Raw genomic sequence first — 22,162 nt, 5'->3', positions numbered from 1 at the left:
GGTGGGGATCCCTGGGTGGCGCAGCGGTTTAGCGCCTGCCTTTGGCCCAGGGCGCAATCCTGGGGACCTGGGATCGAGTCCCGCGTCGGGCTCCCGGTGCGTGGAGCCTGCTTCTCCCTCTGCCTGTGTCTCTGCCTCTCTCTCTCTCTCACTGTGTGCCTATCATAAATAAAAAAAAAAAGGATTGGGGTTGGTTTAGGAGTTAGGTGTTAGTTTAGAGTTAGTGCTACATTTGGGATAGGGGTTTAGGTTAGAGGTTTCGGTTAGGGGGAGGGTTTGAGTTTAGGAATGGGGTTTAAGATTTATTGGTTAGGGTTATGGTTAGGGCATTTGGGCAGGGTTATGGATAGGGGTTTGCATTCGGCTAGTGTATGGGTTAGGTCTGGATTTGGGGTGGGTTACCATACAGGTAGGGTTAGGTATAAGGTTAGGGTTACGTTTCAGGTTTTAGGGTTAGGGGATAGGGGTTAGGATTAGGGTTGGGGTTAGTGTTATGGTTGGAGTCATTGTTAGGTGTATGGATTAGGGGCTAGTGTTCGGCGTTTTGTATTCAGTTAGTGGTAAGTCCAGTGTTAGGCTAGGTGATAATTAGGATTAAGGTTAGGGTTAGGATTAGTGTCTGTACACAGGTAGATGGGATCTGGGCATGTGTCTGGCACTGGAACTCCTAGTATCTTCAGTGGGTTAAAGTGTTTTGGTTAGAGTTTGTGCTTGGCATCCATCCATTCAGAGGCCTCCCCAGAGAATCAGACTCCAGGCTTCAGCTGGCGTGAGAATAGACCTGGCAGGCATCTCCTGAGGAGAGGTAAGGAGGGGATATAAGGTTCTAAATATGATCTATTTGGATTTTCATTTTCCTTACTCGTTTTATCTGTTGTGTGCACCGGTATCATCAATACTAACAATTGTTATTTTAAAGTTTTACTTGAATTCCTGTTTGTTCACACGGTATAATATTAGTTTCAGGTGTACAAGAGATCGATTCAACCCTTGGATCCAATGCCTGGTACTCATCTCCGGTGCCCTCCGTCATCCCATCCCCCATTTCCCCATCCCCCGCTAACCTTCCTCTGGTATTTATTAGTTTCTCCTCTATGTTTAAGAATGTGTTTCTTTGCCGGGACACCTGCACCCCGATGTTTATAGCAGCAATGTCCACAATAGCCAAACTATGGAAGGAGCCTCGGTGTCCATCGAAAGATGAATGGATAAAGAAGATGTGGTTTATGTATACAATGGAATATTACTCAGCCATTAGAAATGACAAATACCCACCATTTTCTTCAACGTGGATGGAACTGGAGGGTATTATGCTGAGTGAAGTAAGTCAATCGGAGAAGGACAAACAGTGTATGTTCTCATTCATTTGGGGAATATAAATAATAGTGAAAGGGAATATAAGGGAAGGGAGAAGAAATGTGTGGGAAATATCAGAAAGGGAGACAGAACATAAAGACTCCTAACTCTGGGAAACGAATTAGGGGTGGTGGAAGGGGAGGAGGGCAGGGGGTGGGGGTGAGTGGGTGATGGGCACTGAAGGGGACACTTGACGGGATGAGCACTGGGTGTTATTCTGTATGTTGGTAAATTGAACACCAATAAAAAAATAATTTATTAAAAAAAAAGAATGTGTTTCTTGTTTGCTTGTCTCATCCCTCCCCTTTGCCAGTTTGTTTTGTTTCTTAAAATCCACATATGAATGTAGTCCTATGGTATTTGTCTTTCTCTGACTTATTTCAGTTACCATAATTTTAGTCGCTTTTTCCACATCATTGTAAATGGCTTCATTTCATCCTTTCTGATGACTGAGTGATACCGCAGTGTGTATATTGACCACATCTTTTCTGCCCATTCACCTGTCGATGGACACCTGGGCTGTGTTCATAATTTGGCTAGCTCTTGTTGATAATGCTGCTGTAGACATTGGGCTGCATGTCCCCATTCGAATCTGTACTTTTGTATCCTATGGTTAAATACCTAGTTGTGCAATGTCTGAATCATAGGGTAGTTCTATTTTTAACTTCTAGAGGAATCCCCATAGTGTTTTCCACAGTATGCAACAGGCAGCACCTGTTTGAATTCCTACCAGCAAGTAAGAGGGTTCTCCTTTCTCCCCATCCTCACAAATACCTGTTCTTTCTTGTGCTGTGAATTTTACCCATTATAACAAGTGTCAAGTGATATCTCATTGTGGTTTTGATTTGCATTTCCCTGACGATGGGTGATGTTGAGTGTCTTTTCCTGTGTCTGGTGGCCATCTGGATGTCTTTTAGAGAACATGTCATTTCGTGTCTTCTGCCCATTTTTAATTGGGTCATTTGTATTTAGGATGCTGAGATTTATATTTGCTTTATATATTTTGGAAACTAAGTCTTTTTTGGATATGTCATTTACAAATATCTTTTCTCATTTTGTATATTGCCTTGTAGCTTTGGTTGTTTCCTTCATTGTACAGAACCGTTTCGACTTGATGAAATCCCAATAGTTTAGTTTTGCTTTTGTTTCCCTTGCTTCAGAGGCATATCTAGAAAGATCCAATGACCAATGTTAAGGATATTACTGTTTATCATTTCTTCTTTTTATGGTTTCAAATCTCACATTTAGGTCTTTAATCCATTTTGAATTTATTTTTGGCATACGGTGTAGGAAAGTAATCCAATTTCAGTCTTCTGCATGTGGCTGTCTAGTTTTCCCAACACCGTTTGTTGAAGAGACAGTCTTTTTGCCAATGCATATTCTTTCCTGCTTTGTTGAAGATTAATTGAGCATAGAGTTACAGGTTTGTATCGTGTTTCGGTTTTCCATTCTGTTCTATTGATCTGCGTGTCATCTTCTTGTGCCTGCACCATACTTTTTTGATCACTAGAGCTCTGTAATATAACTTGAAGTCTAAAATTGTGATGGCCCAGCTTTGGTTTTCTTTTCCAACACCGCTTTAACTTTTTTCAACCTTTTGTGGTTCTATAGAAATTTTAGTATTATTTATTGCAGCTCTGTGAAAAAAAATGCTATTGCTATGTTGATAGGGATTGCATTAAAGATTTTATTTATTTATTCATGAGAAACACAGAGAGGGAGACAGAGGTACATGCAGAAGCAGTATCCTATGGGAGAACCTGATGTGGGACTTGATCCAGGATCCCGGGATCATGACCTGAACCAAAGGCAGATGCTCACCCACTAAGCCACCCAGGTGCCTTGCTGATCCAATGTCTTTGCTAGTTATGGGTCTGTTCACATTTCTATTTCTTCCTATTTAAGTTTTGGTAGTGTGTCCATTTCTAAGGATTTGTCCATGTCTTTCAGGTCTCCCAGTGTGCTGGCATATAGTTTTTCATCGTATTCTCTTATAATTGTTTTCCTTTGTGGTGTAGCTATCCCCTCTGTTATTTGGGATTTTATTTATTCAGGTCCTGTCTCTTTTTGTTGATAAGTCTGGCTTGGGTTTGCTCCATTTTATTAGTTAGTTTGAAGTACCAGCTCTTCGTTTCGTTATTCCATTCTAGTGTTTTGTTATTTCTAATTGTGTATTTGTGCTCTCAACTTTATTATTTCCCTTCTCCTGCAGGCTTTATGCTTTGTTAGCTTGCCTTTTCTAGCTCCTTTAGATATAGGATGAGGTTGTGTATTTGAGACTTTTCTTGCGTCTTGAGGAAGGCCTGTATTGCTATGTAATTCCTTCTTGGGACTGCTTTTAATGCATCCCAGAGGTTTGGACAAATATATTTTCAGTTTAATTTGTTTCCAAATATTTTTTAAAATTTCTCCTTTAATTTCCTGTAGCCTCATTCATTCTCTATTAGGGTGTTGTTTAATCTCCACATATTTGTGGTCTTCCCAAAATTTTTTTCCTTAAATATTTATTTATTTTTAAAATAATAAATTTATTTTTTATTGGTGTTCAATTGGCCAACATACAGACTAACACCCAGTGCTCATCCCGTCAAGTGCCCCCCGCAGTGCCCGCCACCCAGTCACCCCCACCCCCACGCCTTCCTCCCCTTCCACCTCCCCTTGTTCGTTTCCCAGCGTTAGGAGTCTTCCATGTTCTGTCTCCCTTTCTGATATTTCCTACCCATTTCTTCTCCCTTCCCCTCTATTCCCTTTCACTATTATTTATATTCCCCAAATGAATGACACCATATAATGTTTGTCCTTTTTTTTTAATCTTTTTTTAAAATTTTTTTTATTTATTTATGATAGTTACAGAGAGAGAGAGAGAGGCAGAGACACAGGCAGAGGGAGAAGCAGGCTCCATGCCCCGGGAGCCCGATGTGGGACTCAATCCCGGGACTCCAGGATCTCGCCCTGGGCCAAAGGCAGGCGCCAAACCGCTGCGCCACCCAGGGATCCCCAATGTTTGTCCCTTTATGACTGACTTATTTCACTCAGCATAATTCCCTCCAGTTCCATCCACGTCGAACTAATGGTGGGTGTTTGCCAATTCTAATGGCTGAGTAATATTCCATTGTATACATAGACCACATCTTCTTTATCCATTCATCTTTCGATGGATACCGAGGCTTCTTCCACAGTTTGGCTATTGTGGACATTGCTGCTAGAAACATCAGGGTGTAGGTGTCCCAGCGTTTCATTGCATCTGTATCTTTGGGGTAAATCCCCAACAGTGCAATTGCTGGGTCATAGGGCAGGTCTATTTTTAACTCTTTGAGGAACCTCCGCACAGTTTTCCAGAGTGGCTGCACATTCCCACCAACAGTGCAACAGGGGCCCCTTTTCTCCGCATCCTCTCCAACATTTGTGGTTTCCTGCCTTGTTAATGTTCCCCATTCTCACTGGTGTGAGGTGGTATCTCATTGTGGTTTTGATTTGTATTTCCTTGATGGCAAGTGATGTGGATCATTTTCTCATGTGCTCGTTGTCCACGTCTATGTCTTCCTCTGTGAGATTTCTCTTCATGTCTTTTGCCCATTTCATGATTGGATTGTTTGTTTCTTTGCTGTTTGTTGAATAAGTTTTTTATAGGTCTTGCATGCTAGTCCTTTATCTGATACGCATTTGCAAATATCTTCACCCATTCTATAGGTTGTCTTTTAGTTTTGTTGACTGTATCCATTGCTGTGCAAAAGCTTCTTATCTTGATGAAGTCCCAATAGTTCATTTTTGCTTTTGTTTCTTTTGGCTTCGTGGATGTATCTTGCAAGAAGTTACTGTGGCCGAGTTCAAAAGGTTATTGCTTGTGTTCTCCTCTAGGATTTTGATAGAATCTTGTCTCACATTTAGATCTTTCATCCATTTTGAGTTTATCTTTGTGTATGGTGAAAGAGAGTGGTCCAGAGTAAGTATTGAAAGATTTGAATTTAGTGTCATCGTATTACCTGTTTAGGCCCTGTTTTGTTCATTGTTTCTTTGGGATTCCTTTTTGTTTTACAGAGTTATTTCTTGCAAACTACATATTCTTTCAGTTTCTGCCTCGGCTGGAAGCTCTTTATTGCTCCTTCTATTCTGAATGACAGACTTGCTAGATAAAGTATTCTTGGCTGCATGTTCTTCTCATGTAATAACCTGAATAGATCATGCCAGCCCTTTCTGGACTCCCAGGTAGGTCTCTGTGGAGAGGCCTACTGTTAATCTGATATTTCTCCCCATATAAGTTAAGAATCATTTGTCTCGTGCTGCTTTAAGGATTTTCTCTTTCTCTTTGAAATTTGCAAGTTTCACTATTAAAAGTCGAGGTGTTGAACAGTTTTGATTGATTTGAGGGCAGGTCCTCTCTCTCTCTTTTGGCTATGAATGCCTATTTGCTTCCCCAGATTAGGGAAGTTCTCAGCTATGATTTGTTCAAATATACATTTTGGTCCCCTCTCCCTCTCAGCCTCTTCTGGAATGCCAATTATACATAAATTCTTCTTTGTAAGGCTTTTGTTTATTTCCTTTAGCCTTTCCTCATGGTCTCTGAATTGCTTTCCTCTTATTTCCTCAGCTTCCTTCCTATCATCAACTTGTCTTCTATGTCATTCACTCTCTCCTCCACCTCATTAACCCTAGCAGTTAGGTCCTCCAGTTTCGATTTCATCTCATTTAATCTATTTTTAATTTCGGACTAATTAGATATGAATTCTGCAGTAATGAAGACTCTAGAGTCCTTTAAGCTTTTTTTCCGGAGCCACCAGTAGCTTTATAATTGTGCTTCTGAATATTTTTTCTGACATCATATTGAAATCCATATTCTTTAACTCTGTGACATAGAATTGAGTTTCCCGGTCTTTCTTTTGTGGTGAAAGCTTCCTTGTAGTCATTTTTTCCAGTGCAGAGTGGCTGTATGAGCAGGCTGCGTCAATAATATCAACCACAACCTAAGCAACATACATCATAGATGACCCTGAAGAAGTCAGAGAACGGAAAATGAAAAAAGAAGAACACAACAAACTAAACCAAAGGGCCACTAGAGTGAAAAACAAATTTTAAAACAAAGTAGTCAAAAAAAGGCCAAGAACCACAAAGAAGAAAATAGAAAAAGAAAATAAGTAAAGAAAAAAGGAAAAAGAAAAAAAGAGAAAAGGGGGTCCTGGCAGATGGTGGTGGTGAAGAAGCGATAGTGGAGAGCGAATGTAATCTACCTGAGGGGTCCCAGGTGACGATTCTCTTGGTCCTGAGTGTATTTTGTTCTGTATGTTAGAAGATGCTCACCCCAAATTTATATAAACCAGCAATACTTATAGAAATGCCATCATTGACTAACAAAACATAAATGAGATAGAAGAGAGGGGCAGAATGGGAAGAAAGAGATAACAGAATCTCACAGAATGAACCCTGGGATCACGACCTGAGCCACAGGTGGACACTCAACCATTGAGCCACCCAGGCATCCCTCTTTTCTTTTTTCTTATCTGTCCCCTTCAACCTCTTCTGCCTATGCCTGTTCCTTCTTCTCAATCTTCTGTTTTTTTCCTGCAAAACAGGCCTCTGGAAGAGGTGGAAGAGCAGGTGGTGGTTTGGCATTCGATTCTGGTGGGTTCTGGTGTATGTACTTAGGAAGGGGGAATGGATTTCGGATTGCAGCATCAGCCTACTTCCCCCTCTTCTTCAGGATTTTGAGTGTTGGGAAGTGCTAATTCAGTTGCAGAAGCCATCCTGAGTATGCCACGACCCTCAGCGCACACACACACACACACACACACACACACGCACGCACACCCTGGGCATCACCTACACTCTAGTCTGGCCCTAACCTGTTAACTGTCCAAGCTCCTGGGCCTTAACCCTCACACTAATATTGGTGGTGCCCCCGACCAAGTCGCAAGGCCTGGCTATGACCTTCGAAGGATGGGGGACTAGTGAGTGACACCATAAATTTTGGCCTCCCCCGGTTGGAAAAAGTGCCATTTGTATGAGGGGTAGATAGGAGGAGCCAGAGATAGACTAAGGGTTCCCTGAACCCAGGCCAATGTTCAGCGCCTGCCTGAGCCTCACTCTGAGTCTCGTCCTCAACTTACCTGTCCCGGCAGCTCTCCACACAGTAGGGAGATAGGACCATCCAAGCTCGTGGGCCCTAACCCTAACCCCTAACTCAAACCCTAATCTTAAGCCCAACACTCACTACTGGCAGATATGTCCCTCCAACTTCCTGGGCTCTAATGTTTTCAAACACACTATTGAGATAGTTTCTAATGTCAACACACAAGAGTATAAGTAAAACCCGCTTCCTGTGTGTGATGACTTCTTTCTTAGAGTTAAAAGTATGTCAGTTGACATACACACGCACACATATATTTGGTACACATATATTTGGTTATAAGGATGCCAGCAGAAAGCTGCATTCTAGTAACTCTTGTTTCTCAGAGTTAAGTATATATCACGTGCCTTACGCTTTCACACCTCCTTTTGAGAGAGCTCCTCAAGTGCTATCACTGGTGTGGTGCTGACTCTGTGCCGGTACTAAGTGCTTCATGCACATTACCTAGGTGCTCCTCCTGACAACACTATGAGCTGCCTGTGAGGATTACTCCCCTTTGTGCAAGTATAGAAAGGTGGAGCCTTTCCTGACAGGTATATGGAGGAGCTGGGAGTTGACCTCTGGTTCTGCTTTGCTCTGTGATGTGTGTTCTCAGGACAGCCCCCGCACAGTAACAGGAGAAAGGAGGCTGTGCTGAAAAATGGAATCCCTATGCAGCCAGTGAGACTCCTGAACCAGGGGTTCGATGGGCCACATACATGTGGGATGCGACAGAGGCCAGCTGCATCAACACCGGTGGCCCTGTGTCTTCGATGGCAATGCTCTCCTGTTGATCTTCCTCTGGGCAGTGTTTCCAACACCTCCATTCTCACTGAGGATCTGATGCTTCACTCCATTTAACACATGGGCTCTAATAATCCCAGATGAGAGATGCTGCCTGTCCAATTGTCCCTCAGAGTGGGCTCACAAACTGCCACTCATCCTCCTCTGCCTTTGTTTCTATTACTGAGAAGGAAATTTGTCTCTTTTATCAACTTTCTTCTTCTTGTTTGACAATCCCACAATGCTATATGTTGGCAAAATTGAACTCAAATAAAAAATAAAATAATAAACAAAAAAAACAGAAAAACATGTACGCCATGAACTTAATGTAGCTTATGAAATATATAAATGGTTGATTTGTAGATGGTAGGTTTTTGATCATGCGTATTGTACATCAATAAAGTATATTCTATTTAAAAGCTGCAAATACAGAAAAATGAGCACAGGACAATGTAGTCTTCCCTTTATACCCTCCCATTTTGCTGCTGCTATTTTATCTCAGCCATTTCCCATGAGACAACTTTGCTCAAACAAAATATTCTCATCACGTGCCTAGATACTTAAAGGCTTAAAATCAAATTTTCCAAAACATGGAAGAGCTTCCAAAAAGGTAGTTTTCAGGGTTAATTTATTCCTCCATCAGTTTTTAAAATCTCAGGCAAATTAAAAATTCTTCTGCATCCACTTCAATTTTATTTCAATGATTTTTAAAATTAGAATCGATTCTATTTAGGCAAATGGTTGGATATTTTTATCCATATCATTATCTACTGACTACAGACAGGGTCTGCTGTTTTAAGTTTTGTTTAGGTGTCATTATTTTTACCAAGTCAACTTTTCTGATCTTATGAATATTACAATAATGTTTGCCCCAGTTTTATTGATATGATTGACATAGAGCCCTGTGTATGTTCAAGGTAAACAGTGTAACAATTTTACATTCCTGTACTGTGACACAATTACCAGAGTAAGTTTAGTTAAACACCATCATTTCTTATAGATACAAAAATAAAATAAAAAATCAAACTAATCACTAAGCACCTCTGAGCTACAGAGGGATACCTATACCACAGGTCAGGATCGCTGGAAGCCATTGTGAAGGTTGCAGCCCTCAGAGACCAAAGTGAGGCAATTGGATCTCATTCTAAATATAACAGGAAACAATTGGACAGTTTTATTAAAGAAGATGACAATGTCTGCATCTTGGAGCATTTTCACCAGATTGTGGTGCCCCCATTAAAATGAGGCCAGACGGAAAGTGACTATTGTGATATTACGTTGCTGGAACCCAGGCCACTTTTGAGCAGTACTTCATGTCACATTCCACCCTCTTCTTGTAAATCTTCCATCCTTAAATTTCTACCTCAGATATACAGGATACAGGCCCACATGTGTTATAAACATCATCCATAGATACTTGATGATGTCCCTAGGAAACAGATTCTAGCCTGGCCCACTGTGCAGGTTAGGAAACTGAGGACTATGTGAGAGACACAGTGGGTTAGGCAGGACACGGAACTGGGAAAGAAAACAGAGAAATAAAGGTCTGAATTCAGCTCTGTCTCCTCAAAGGTAGGACTTTACGTGCATTTTCAGAGAGTAGTGGCTATGGCATTTTTGGCTCATCGTGTACAGTTAAAGAGATGACTTTGAGGTAAGCAGTCATCTGCCAAGAAGGGGCTCTGGATAGGTCTGACTGAAGGAAGGGGCCCAGGTGCTAGAATCTTGAGCAGGTGACCTCACTTCCTTAGTGACAAGCCCACAACTAACTTAGAACTCTGGTAACCAGGAACCTACAATCTAGACCTTCCCACTTTCTAGCTCACTTAACTGCAGATGGTCAAGTGTACAAGATGTTCTGTTGCTATACTCCTACTTTCTGGCACTCTGGGCTCAGGAGAGTCCAGAATGAGAGACTTTCACGTCGCTGTCTATGTCAGCTTAGCCTTTACTCTGAAGCTTCTGGTCATGTGGCAGGAGACACCAACAGGTACCACAAGGCAGTGTGGGGCAGCCCATTGGAGAGCAGACCACACTGTGATCGCACCTCAGCAGGCCCACACCTCTTATCTCTCATTGTGTGTGTGTCTGTGTGTAGAGGGGACAGAAGAGAGGACCATACCCTTCCTGGGCAGAAACCAGCTGCCAGGTGTTGGAAGCCTGACATATCTTTTGTGTTCAGACCCAAGGTCATAACAGGCAAGATGAGAAGGTGAGTGTTGGGGACTACTAATAGTGTTGCTCAACTACGACTATGTTAGTCATGAGCCCAAGAATCTCTTTCATCTGGCTTCCTCCTTGCCAGATATCTTTTCAGCGGCCCCTCTTGGCCTGAACTGTAGAACACAATTTCTAACGGTAGTGTCCCCTTGCAGCGATGTCCAGGGAAGACCCTAATGTCTCTTGGCCTTGTATATACAGGGCCCTGTATTTGCAGAGCTGCACCCAGGAGATCTTGGAAGAGATGGTCTGTGCCGTCAACTACTACAACTCCCTAGACAATTTTATCAGGTGCACCAGGCATACAAGGATCAGGGCTGTGAGAATGGTAAGAGGGTTGTCCACACAAACAAAGAAGGCCCCCACACAAACATGGAGAGAAACCTGGAGCCCTCCCATAGTGTTGCCACATGAGTGTCACACAGGCCCAAATGCAAAGAGATCTTAACCTCCACACCTATCCACCAGCCAGCCGTATGTTGAGGTGGGAAGGCACTCTTCACTTATGTTGGAATAGTGCAGAATATATTTCGTGTTTTTCAGGGCGTGGGGGGGGTTGTTTTGTTTTGTTTTTCACAAAGTGATGAGTATCTTTGCATTTTACTACTGTTTTTACTATTTCACCTTCTCGTCTCAGATATCCTGTGTAGAATCCAGCTCCACTGTCACTGAAGAACTTCTCCAAGACCTTACAAATCATCACACTAAAGAAGGTGATTTACGGAGAAGGACAAACCGTATATGGTCTCATTCATTTGGGGAATATAAAAATAGTGAAAGGGAATAAAGAGGAAAGGAGAGAAATGAGTGGGAAATATCAGAGAGGGAGACAGAACATGAGAGACTCTTAACTCTTGGAAATGAAAAAGGGCTGTGGAAGGGGAGGTGGGCGAGGGGTTGATGTGAATGGGTGACAGGCACTGAGGGGGGACTTGACAGGATGAGCACCGGGTGTTATGCTATATGCTGATAAATTGAACTCCAATAAAAATAAATAATTAAATAAAAGAAAAGCAAAACAAAACAAAACAAAACAAAAACCTAAATGGGTTTGTGGGTGAGCATGGGCGCACAGATACATACACCACAATTTTCTAAAGCACGCCTTTGAAATGATTAGGAGGGCTCTGATGTTCTTGGAGGGTGAGGGAAGGGTAAATGAGGGGAGGCCACCCAGGGTCCTAGTCTCTCCCACGTGGGAAGCAGGGGTTGGCCTGAGGGTTGAAATGTTTCCTATGGAGGAACCCTGTGGACACAAGAGAGCAGGGACTCATTCCTCCCCCACCCGATGACACAGGGTGTTGTCCACTTCCTTGGCACCTTCCTTGCTGACCTGCTGATGCTGGACATTGCAATGGAGGGGTACCTGGAGGTGCGTGAGCCTGCGCACTGGGCAGGAGGGGCCAGAGTCCTGACGTGTGGGAACAGAGAGCCCCTGGACTGAGCCCTGAGCTCTCATTACTTGGCAAACCTTCCCGTCATGACAGCCTCACAGATGCTCCTGTGAGCTAGGGTTTCTTGCCCACCTCATCTGAGTGAAGGGAGGCTGCACTTAGCTCACTGGTCCTGGGATCACGTCTGCTGCCTGAATACAAAGCTGCACGAGGTTTGTCTGGGTTGACCTCAGCCTCTCCCTTTGAGGTTGCCTGTGGGGGCAGAGTGAAGTCCAGACCCCCACATCAGCGAGCACTTAAGGATCCTAGCAGCTACTGCCCACCTGAGGCATGGCTTCCCCTTCCTGTGCTACAGGACTCCCGACCAGCCGCCCCTTGTCTTCCTTTCCCTGGACCCCATAGCAAGGCCTAGATCACAGTCCTGCCACCATTGCACACATGGCCCCGTTGTGTGCCTGGCCTTAGTGCAGCATGAGAAGAGCTGGGTATTAGCAGCTAGTAATAACCAGGGTGCTTTTACTGATGGACTTTGGTTGTCTGCTTTCCAGGGGAATGAGATCAACCACCAGAAGAAGAATAAGGTGAGGCTCTGTATCACTTCCTATAGGGAAGTTTAGGGCTGTGGTTATCAGAGATGTCCCTGAGAGGAACAGTCCTTGCCTCCATCCCTTTATTCTCACATTTACGGGAATAGTTTGATAAGAAGTGCAGTTAGTGAGGCAGGTGCAGGGGGCCTTGTTCACCTGAAGGAACAGGAGCCTCCGCACTGGGGAGGCTTGGGGAGCATTTGGGCTCATGGCCACTCTGAACAGCAGCCCTGGCCTCCTCAGGCCCCTGGTTGAGGCTTTGGGCATAGGTGGGGCCACGTTCACACTGACAAGATCCTCCAGACTCCCTGGAACCCGCTGTCGAGGATTCGGGAAGTCATGTGGCCGCGTCAACACAGGGGCGAGTCTGGCCTCCTCAGGACCCATGGTGGTGAGTATGGGGGCTGACGTAGGGTCCTACATGCCTACAGAAATTGGCCTTTCAGGACCTGCTGTGGAGGCTTCTGGAGGCATTGGTCGGGTCCACGCCAACATCAGGAGGTACTCTTCAAAACCACAAGGTAAGGGATAAGTTATAGTTAATGTTGGAGTTGGGGGTAGGGGGTAGGGTTAGGGGTTAGGATAAGGGGTTAGGGTAAGGATAGGGTTAAGGTGAGGTTTAGGTTTAGAGTTAGGGTTAATGTTTATTATTAGGGTTAGGGTTGTGGTTGGGTTAGGAGTTAGGTGTTAGTGTTAGGCTTTAGCGTTAGTGTTACATTTGGGTTAGGAATTACGCTGTGGGTTTGGGATGGGTGTTATCAGTTAATGGTTAGGGTTAGGGGCTAAAACTAGGGTTTGGGATAAGTTCTGAGTTGAGGTAGGGTTACAGGAAGAGGTAGGGTTAGGGGTAGGGGGTTAGGGTTAGGTTTTAGGGTTTAGAATTAGGGGTTAGGGTTGGGTTAGGGGATTTTACCCCAAAGATACAGATGCAGTGAAACTCCAGGAAACATGCACCCAAATGTTCATAGCAGCAATATCCACAATAGCCAAACTGTGGAAGGAGCCACGATTGGATGTCCTTCGACAGACGGATGCATAAGGAAGATGTGGTCTATATATACAATGGAATAGTACTCAGCCATCAGAAGGGATGGAGATCCAGCCTTTGCTTTGGGGTGGATGGAATCGAAGGGTGTTGTTCTGAGTGAAGTAAGTCAATCAGAGAAGGGCAATCATCATATGGTTTCATTCATATGAGGAACCTAAGAAATAGTGAAAGGGATTATAGGGGAAAGGAAGGGAAGTGAGTGGGAAAAATTAGAGAGGGAGACAAACCATGAGAGATCTCTAACCCTGGGCAATAAACAAGGGGTAGTGTAAGGGGAGGTGGGTGGGGGGATGGGGTGACTAGATGACAGGCACTGAGGGAGGCACTTGAGGGATGATCACTAGGTTTATACTATATGGTGGCAAATCGAACTTCAATTATAAAAAAAAAAAGGCCCCTGAGATCAGGAAGAGGTCAGAACTGATCAGGGCCTTGTTCACATAAAAGATACAAGGATTCTCCTTGATGACTGTGGAGGAACCCAGGACAGCCACCTTTCCAGGGAGGCAGAACTGACGTGAGCAGACATTCTTTCTAGACACAAAAGTCAAAGGTGTGGGAATAGGAAAGCCCAAGCTTGCTTGAGGGTGAGCTAGCTCATGGGTGAGATGCTCATGTGTGTGTGCTTGGGGATTGGGTGGGTGGGCACCCTATTCCAGAAGATCCAGTCACCAGGCTCAGACACCTGGACACCAGTGTTCTTCATTCCTAATCATCAGTGCAGAATCTATTAGAAATGTGGCAATTAAAGTTCACTCACGAAGCCTCTACAGAGCCACAAGGAACCACCAGCAGGATGGGGGACATCTCCTCTACTACAATGGTTCCAGAGCCATTGATGTTCTGTAATCACTATTGATCACCTCATTGTCAACCCAGCCATGTTGCTAGGTGCATTTTCAAGACTTAGCTCTTTTAACTTAATCTTTATGACTAAACCTTGTCATTCTGCTTTAGAAACTGAGAAAACCAGGACTCGGTGTTTTAGCATCCCAACACCATTTATTTCTTCGTGTGTGATATCAAGCACCCTTCTTGCCCCCTGTGTTTCCCTCACCATATCAGAAAACAGCGTTAAGTCTCACAAAACCCTGTATTTCTTTGGTGGGGGGGCAGGGGGTGGATAAAATGAGTTAGTACATACAAAAAGGCTTGCTCTAGAAACACTTGCTTCCTTCTGGCCTTGACAGCCCTAGAGCCTGTCACTTCCCATTCTCTTAGAAGTCCAGTATCCTCTTACCTGTCGTTCCTTTACGAAATCATTTTCATGGATGGATGGCCCATGTCAGAAAGTACCTAGGCTGTCAGGAAGCTGGGTTTATATTAGCCTCTTGGCTATACTCAAAAGGCTTCCCTGGCATAGGCCAGCTCCTTGTGTTTCTGAGGGAAAGTTGCAGACTTTGTTTGGGGGGTATGACACTGACCTGCCTTGAAATTCATCTGGTTTCGTATATAGAGTATATAGAGTATCATGTAATCTGAAAATATTGAAAGTTTGACTTCTTCCTTATATGTCTGGTTGCCTTTTAGTTCTTTTTGTTGTCTGACGGCTGTAGCTAGGCCGACCAGTACCAGGGTTGAATGAAGGGAGTGAGAATGGACATCCTTATCTTGTTGTTGGTCTTAGAAAGTTCTCTTTTTCCCCATGAAGTAAGGTTGATGTTGTTGCCTGTGGGTTTTTCATATATGAGCTTTCTTATGACTAGAGCTCCTCTGTTGAGGACTTTTTTCATCAATGGGTGTTGTACTTTATCAAATGCTTTGTCTGTGTCTCTTGACATGATCACACGGCTTTTACCTTTTCTCTTATGGATATGATGTTTCATGGTGATTGATTCTTGCTCATTGAACCACCCCTGCATCCTGGGAAATTCCAGTGGATTGTGGTGAATGTTTTTAATGTTTTGCTGGATTCTATAGGTTAGATTTGTGTTGAGAATTTTTGTACCTATATTCATCAGAGATATTGGTCTGTAGTTCTCTTTTTGTGTGCGATATATTTATCTGGTTTTTGTATCAGGGTCAGGGTAGCCTCATAAAATGAATATGGAAGTTTTCCTTCTTTTTTATTTTTTTGAATTGTTTGAGAAGAGTAGGTATTACCACTCCTTCAACGTTTAGTAGAATTTGCCTGTGAAGCCATCTAGTCCTGGGTGTTTGTTTGTTGGCAGTCCCCTGTCCCAGTGCTCAACCGTCCCTAGACCCTGCAGCTTCCCCACCCAGACTCTGCATGCATCCTGCCCTTCTCTCTTGGCCCAGGAATGTAAAGTCATGACGCAGATCATGCTGTTCCAGGTGGCCGCAGATAATTACAACATAGAGCCCAGGGATCCACTTAGGGCCTGGTGTCAGTCTCAGGAGCAGTTCTGTGAGGAGGAGAGTTGAAGCCCATCAGAAGCTGGGTGAGGGCAGGGGTAGACTCTGATGATCCTTCTTTGTTGGCTCCAGGGGCAGCCTCCAGCCTTGCTGCTGGGCACCAGACTCCAGCTCCTGGGAAAATACCAGGAAAGATTCCAAATTGAAACTCCCACTAAACTCGCATGTGTCCCTCTGTCCTTAGCTACATCCTGTCCTGCCAGCTGGAGCCCTGATCCAAGCTGGCCAGCAGAACTCCAGAACAGGAAGAACTGGCCACAGTCAACCTCAGGGCTGAGCCAGTGTCCAGTGGCAACGCAATGTGCATGGGACCCATCTGCTCAACACCTCTTCCTCCCATCTCTTTACTTATTTGGAGGGCCAATATTTCATTGTCTGAAATAATAAATGGTACATTTTAATATTATTATATTAAAGCCCCTTTTATTTTAGAGTCTAGGAGTACGGTTTGGTTCTTTTACTTCCTATAGTAATCTAAAAGAGGTAAAGACTCTCATATTCATTTTTTATTTTTTATTTTTTAGCCTTTATTTATTTATTCATGAGAGACCCAGAGACAGAGAGACACAGGCAGAGGAAGGAGCAGACTCCCTGCGGGGAGCCTGATGCAGATTTGAACACAGGGCCCTAGGGTCACAACCTGAGTCAAAGGCAAACTCTCAACTACTGAGCCACCCAGGTGTCCCTTTCATATTCATTTTAAACTAAAAAATCTTACAGAGTCATCAGCTCCTGTATGTAGAAAGAAGGAGAAGATCCAGCCCTCCTCCCTAGCTACTGAAGGACACCCCATTACCCCCTTTCTCAGAGGACAGTATAAGGAATTTGGGCAAACAGCAGAGACCAGAAACCTCCTCAGAACTCCTGAGATTTAGAGGTTGGGGGTACTTTCAAAGGAATAGCAACAACCACTGAATTGGGTGTCTTTAAGGGTACCACTTCCAGAACTACTTCCTGCCCCAGGACAGTGACTGCCTTTGTACACTTGAAAGAAAGGAGGACTTTTTCCTGATTCTTTTGCTGATGTGGTTTATTTTGACTTGGGTTTTGGGGTTTCTTTGACGTTCCCAGTATTTGGAACATGTGGTTGTCTCGTTCAACCTCTGGAATTGCATCAAAACTAAAGTGGGGAAAACATGTAAAAAAAATCCTGCATGGGAAAGGCATGAGGCCAGGGGAAGATAATTAGAGGATGGAATAAAGGCAGGCAGGACTTTCTATCCTCAGTCTCGCTCTTGGGGCCCCAGTTTCACCCCTGACTAAGACTGGAATCCCTCTGGGATCTTTGTCAATTATCTTCAGAATTACTTTTCCCTCTTGGTTTGTATGTAGGGGAAAGATATTCGCGTACCTTGAAGGCCACAGCTGGGCCAGGGTCCATGAATTTCTGTGCTTACTTCTGAGCTAGGATTTCCCACCTTCCTGCATTTCCTTAGGCAGTTCTCTTGAAGGCAGAAATTCCCTGAAGACTGCAGCCTCTTGGTTAGATACATAATAGCCACTCCACTCTTCCCTGCCTGGGACCTGATGGATTAGGGTTTGGTTTGCTCTTGCCAGGATAATGGCTTGACCAGAGAAACCCCCACACTCTCCGTGCTGGACAATGTAACTTTTTTTAAAATTATTTATTTATTTATGATAGTCACAGAGAAAGAGAGAGGGAGAGAGAGAGAGAGAGAGAGGCAGAGGGAGAAGCAGGCTCCATGCACCGGGAGCCTGATGTGGGATTCGATCCCAGGTCTCCAGGATCGTGCCCTGGGCCAAAGGCAGGCGCTAAACCGCTGCACCACCCAGGGATCCCCTGGACAATGTAACTTTTAGGTCTTTGTTTTTCTGGTGTCTGTGGTCCCAGACATTCTCCAGTACACACACTCAGCCTCAGTGTACACACTTACACCGACTTGTCTGAAATTGCTAACTGAGCTTGACCCCATAGGTCTTGTACTTCGGATATCTCATGGAGAGCATGAACCTTTCCTGTCAGGAGCTTTGAAAGATAATGAATGAGAGAGGAGGATACAGGGGGATTCCATGAGGGGAATGCCACCAAACTAATGACCTGAGTAATCAAATGGCAATAAATATATTCCTATCAATAATTACTACGAATGTAAACGGACTAAACACTCCAATTAAAAGACATAGGGTGACAGAGTAGATTAAAAAACAAGACTCATTCAATCAACAACAGCAACAACAACAACAAAAGGAAACAAGACTCATTTACATGCTGCCTACTAGAGACTACTTTCAGATCCAAAGAAATCTGCAAAATGATAATGAGCAAGTGGAGAAAAAAATGTATCATTCAAATGGTTGTCAGAGTAGGAACACTTCTATCAGACAAAACAGACTTTAAAACAAAGAGAATGTAGTAAGACAAAAAAGGACATTACATAATAATAGCGGAGACAACACAACAAGAAGATATAACAGTTTTAAATATCTGTGCACTCAACATAGGAGCATCCAAATACATAAAGCAGTTAGTCACAAACGTAATGGAATTAACTCATGGTAATACAATAATAGTAGGGGACCTTAACACCCCTCTTAGTTTAATGGAGGGATGACCCAAACTGAAAATCAAAAAGGAAACAATGGCTTGGACTGATGCACTGGGTTCAACACACATATTCTGGACATTCCATATTCAAACAGCGGAATACTCATTCCTTTCAAGTGCACGTGGTACATTCTCCAGCATAGGTCACATATTAGGCCACAAACAAGTCTCAACAAATCCAAAAGTATTGAAATCATACCAGACACCGTTTCTAGAAATCAACCCAAAGAAAAAAACCTGGAAAAAATTCAAACACGTGGAGGTTCAAAACCATGCTACTAAACAATGAATGCATCAAAGGAAAACTCAAAGAAGAAAGAAAAAATTACATGGAAACAAGTAAAAATGGCAAGACCATGGTCCAACATCTTTGGGATACAGCAAAATGGGTCCTAAAGAGGGAAGGCTACAGCAATACAGGCCTATCTCAAATAAGCCACATAAACTTACACTAAAGGATCCAGTAAAAGAACAGTAAACAAAACCAAAAACCAGCAGAAGATAGAACATACTAAAAATTAGAACTGAAATATGTTATAGAAACAAAATTAAAAACCAGTAGAACAGATGAATGAAACCACACTCTAGTTCTTTGAAGATCAAAAAGTGATAATCTTCTAGCTAGACTCATTAAAGAAGGGGAAACACTCAAAGACACAGAATCACAAAGGAAAAGGAGAAACTACAACCAACTCCATGCATACATAAATGGTTGTAACACAATATTATGAAAAACTCTTTGCCAACAAATCGGACAACCTACATGCAATGGATAAATTCCTAGAAGTATAGAAGCTACAAAAACTGAAGCAGGAAGAAAGATAAAAGTTGAACAGACTGATTACCAGAAAGCAAATGGAGTTAGTAAAAAAAATAACTGCCAACAAACAAATGCCCAGGACCAGATGGTTTCACAGGCAAATTCTACCAAACATTGAAGGAGTGGTAATACCTACTCTTCTCAAACTATTCAAAAAATCCAAAATGGAAGGAAAACTTCCATATTCATTTTATGAGGCTACCCTGACCCTGATACCAAAACCAGATAAATACATCACACGCAAAAACAGAACTACAGACCAATATCTCTGATGAATATAGGTACAAAAATTCTCAACACAAATCTAACCTATAGAATCCAGCAAAACATTAAAAAAATTCACCACCATCCAGTGGAATTTCCCAGGATGCAAGGGTGGTTCAGTGATCAAGAATCAATCAACATGAAACATCATATCCATAAGAGAAAAAATAAAAGCCGAATGATCATGTCAAGAGACACAGACAAAGCATTTGATAAGATACAACACCCATTAATGGAAAAAGCCCTCAACAGAGGAGCTCTAGTCATAAGAAAGCTCATATATGAAAAACCCACAGGCAACAACCTTACTTCATGGGGAAAGAGAGACCTTTCTCACTAAGACCAACAACAAGACAAGGATGTCCATTCTCACTCCCTTCATTCAACCCTGGTACTGGTCGGCCTAGCTACAGCCGTCAGACAACAAAAAGAACTAAAAGGCAACCAGACATATAAGGAAGAAGTCAAACTTTCACTATTTGCAGATTACACGATACTCTATATATGAAACCTGAAGGACTCCACCAGAAATCGACTAGAACTGATAAATTCAGTCAAGTAGCAGGATACGAAATCAATGTGCAGAAAACTGCTGCATTTCTATAGAGCAACAATAAAGTAACATATGGAGAAATTAAGAAAACAATCACATTTAAACCTGCACCAAAAATCATACGATACCTAGAAATAAAACTCACCAAAGAGGAAAAAGATTTGTACTCTGAAAACTATCAAACACCAAGGGAAGAAATTGAACAACACACATACCCCAACAACATAAAACTGATGATCTATAAACATATGTGGACTCAGCTGTAGCAATTAAAGGACTGAAATGCTTGTATAGTAGTAAAAAAAATTTTTTAAAAACAACAGACGCTGCTTAGATTGACACCTTATCGCTGTTTTCTGATATGGTGAGGGAAACACAGGGGGGCAAGAAGGGTGCTTCACATCACACACGAAGAAATAAAAGGTGTTGGGATGCTAACACACAAAGCCCTGGTTTTCTCAGTTAATAAAGCAGAATGACAAGGCTTAGTCATGGAGATTAAGTTAAAAAAAACTAAGTATGGAAAACGAACCTAGCAACATGTCTGGGTTGACAATGAGGTGATCAATAGTGATTACAGAGTTTCGATGGATCTGGAACCATTGTAGTAGAGGAGATGTCCCCCATCCTGCTGCTGGTTCCTTGTGGCCCTGTAGAGGTTTCATGAGTGACTTTTAATTGCCACATTTTTAATACATTCTAATAATAAATAAAAATCTAATAGATTTTAATAGACTGTGCCTCCACAGTCATCAAGGAGAATCCTTCTGTCTTTTATGTGAACAAGACCCTGATCAGTTCTGACCTCTTCCTGATCGCAGGGGCCTTTTCTATATTATTGAAGTTAGATTTGCCAGCATATAGTATAAACCCAGTGCTCATCCCTCAATTGCCCCCCTCAGTGCCCCTCACCCAGTCACCCCATTCCCCCGCCCACCTCCCCTTCCACTACTCCTTGTTCATTTGCCAGGGTTAGAGATCTCTCATGGTTTGTCTCCCTCTCTAATTTTTCCCACTCACTTCCCTTCCTTTCCCCTATAATCCCTTTCACTATTTCTTAGGTTCCTCATATGAATGAAACCATATGATGATTGTCCTTCTCTGATTGACTTACTTCACTCAGAACAACACCCTGCGATTCCATCCACCTCGAAGCAAAGGCTGGATCTCCGTCTCTTCTGATGGCTGAGTATTTTCCACTGAATATATAGACCACAACTTCCTTATGCATCCGTCTGTCGAAGGACATCCAATCGTGGCTCCTTCCACAGTTTGGCTCTTGTGGATATTGCTGCTATGAACATTTGGGTGCATGTTTCCTGGAGTTTCACTGCATCTGTATCTTTGGGGTAAAAACCCCTAACCCAACCCTAACGCCTAACCCTAAACCCTAAAACCTAACCCTAACCATCTAACCCTAACCTTACCTCTTCCAGTAACCCTACCTTAAACCCAGAAACTATCCCAAACCCTAGTTGTAGCCCCTAATCCTAAACCCTAATCTTAACCCTAACCCAAATCCCTAACCCTAACCATTAACCCCTAACACCCATCCCAAACCCAAAACGTAATTCTTAACCCAAATGTAAACACTAACCCTAAAGCCTAACACTAACTCTAACACCTAACCCAACCCTAACCCTAACCCTCACCTTAACCCTAGCCTTACCCTAACCCCTTAACCTAACCTCTAACCCTACCCCCTACTCCTAACTATAAGATTAACTCTAACTTTCCCGACCTTGTGGTTTTGAAGAGTTCCTGCTGATGTCTGCGTGGACCCAACCAATGCCTCCAGAAGCCTCCACAGTGGGGCCTGAAAGGCCAATTTCTGTAGGCATGTCAGGCACTACGTCAGCCCCCATACTCCCAACCCCGGGTCCTGAGGAAGCCACGGCCCCACGCGCTCCCCAAGCCTCCCCAGGGTGGCGGCTCCTGTTCCTGCAGGTGGACAAGGTCCCCTGCACCTGCCAGCCCCCTGGGGCAGCGCCTGCGCTCAGGCGTCCCCTGCAGGCTGTTCAGGCACCGCAGGAGGCCTGCAGGAGGCGGGGTCCTCACTGCCAGGGCCCCACCTGCCTCCTTCCAAGCTCAGCTG

The 22,162-nt window shown here is 43.4% G+C and overlaps 1 long non-coding RNA gene across 2 annotated transcripts; it reads left to right on the top strand.

The window, feature by feature from the left end:
• The first annotated feature begins 9,849 nt into the window (after positions 1 to 9,849).
• On the top strand, positions 9,850 to 16,297 carry LOC119867437. Of its 2 annotated transcripts, XR_005383534.1 has the most exons (7): positions 9,850 to 10,229; positions 10,338 to 10,451; positions 10,661 to 10,787; positions 11,097 to 11,172; positions 12,402 to 12,434; positions 12,872 to 12,961; positions 16,049 to 16,297. It is a non-coding gene; the product is annotated as an uncharacterized LOC119867437 (long non-coding RNA). The 2 variants fall into 2 exon arrangements; XR_005383533.1 differs by having other exon boundaries at positions 12,402 to 12,961.
• Positions 16,298 to 22,162: the final 5,865 nt, after the last annotated feature.

The sequence above is a fragment of the Canis lupus genome, chromosome 34, assembly GCF_011100685.1.
Source record: "Canis lupus familiaris isolate Mischka breed German Shepherd chromosome 34, alternate assembly UU_Cfam_GSD_1.0, whole genome shotgun sequence".
Lineage (NCBI taxonomy): Eukaryota > Metazoa > Chordata > Mammalia > Carnivora > Canidae > Canis > Canis lupus.
The sequence above is the reverse complement of the archived record's forward strand: the minus strand, read 5'-3'. Positions and strand labels throughout refer to the sequence as shown.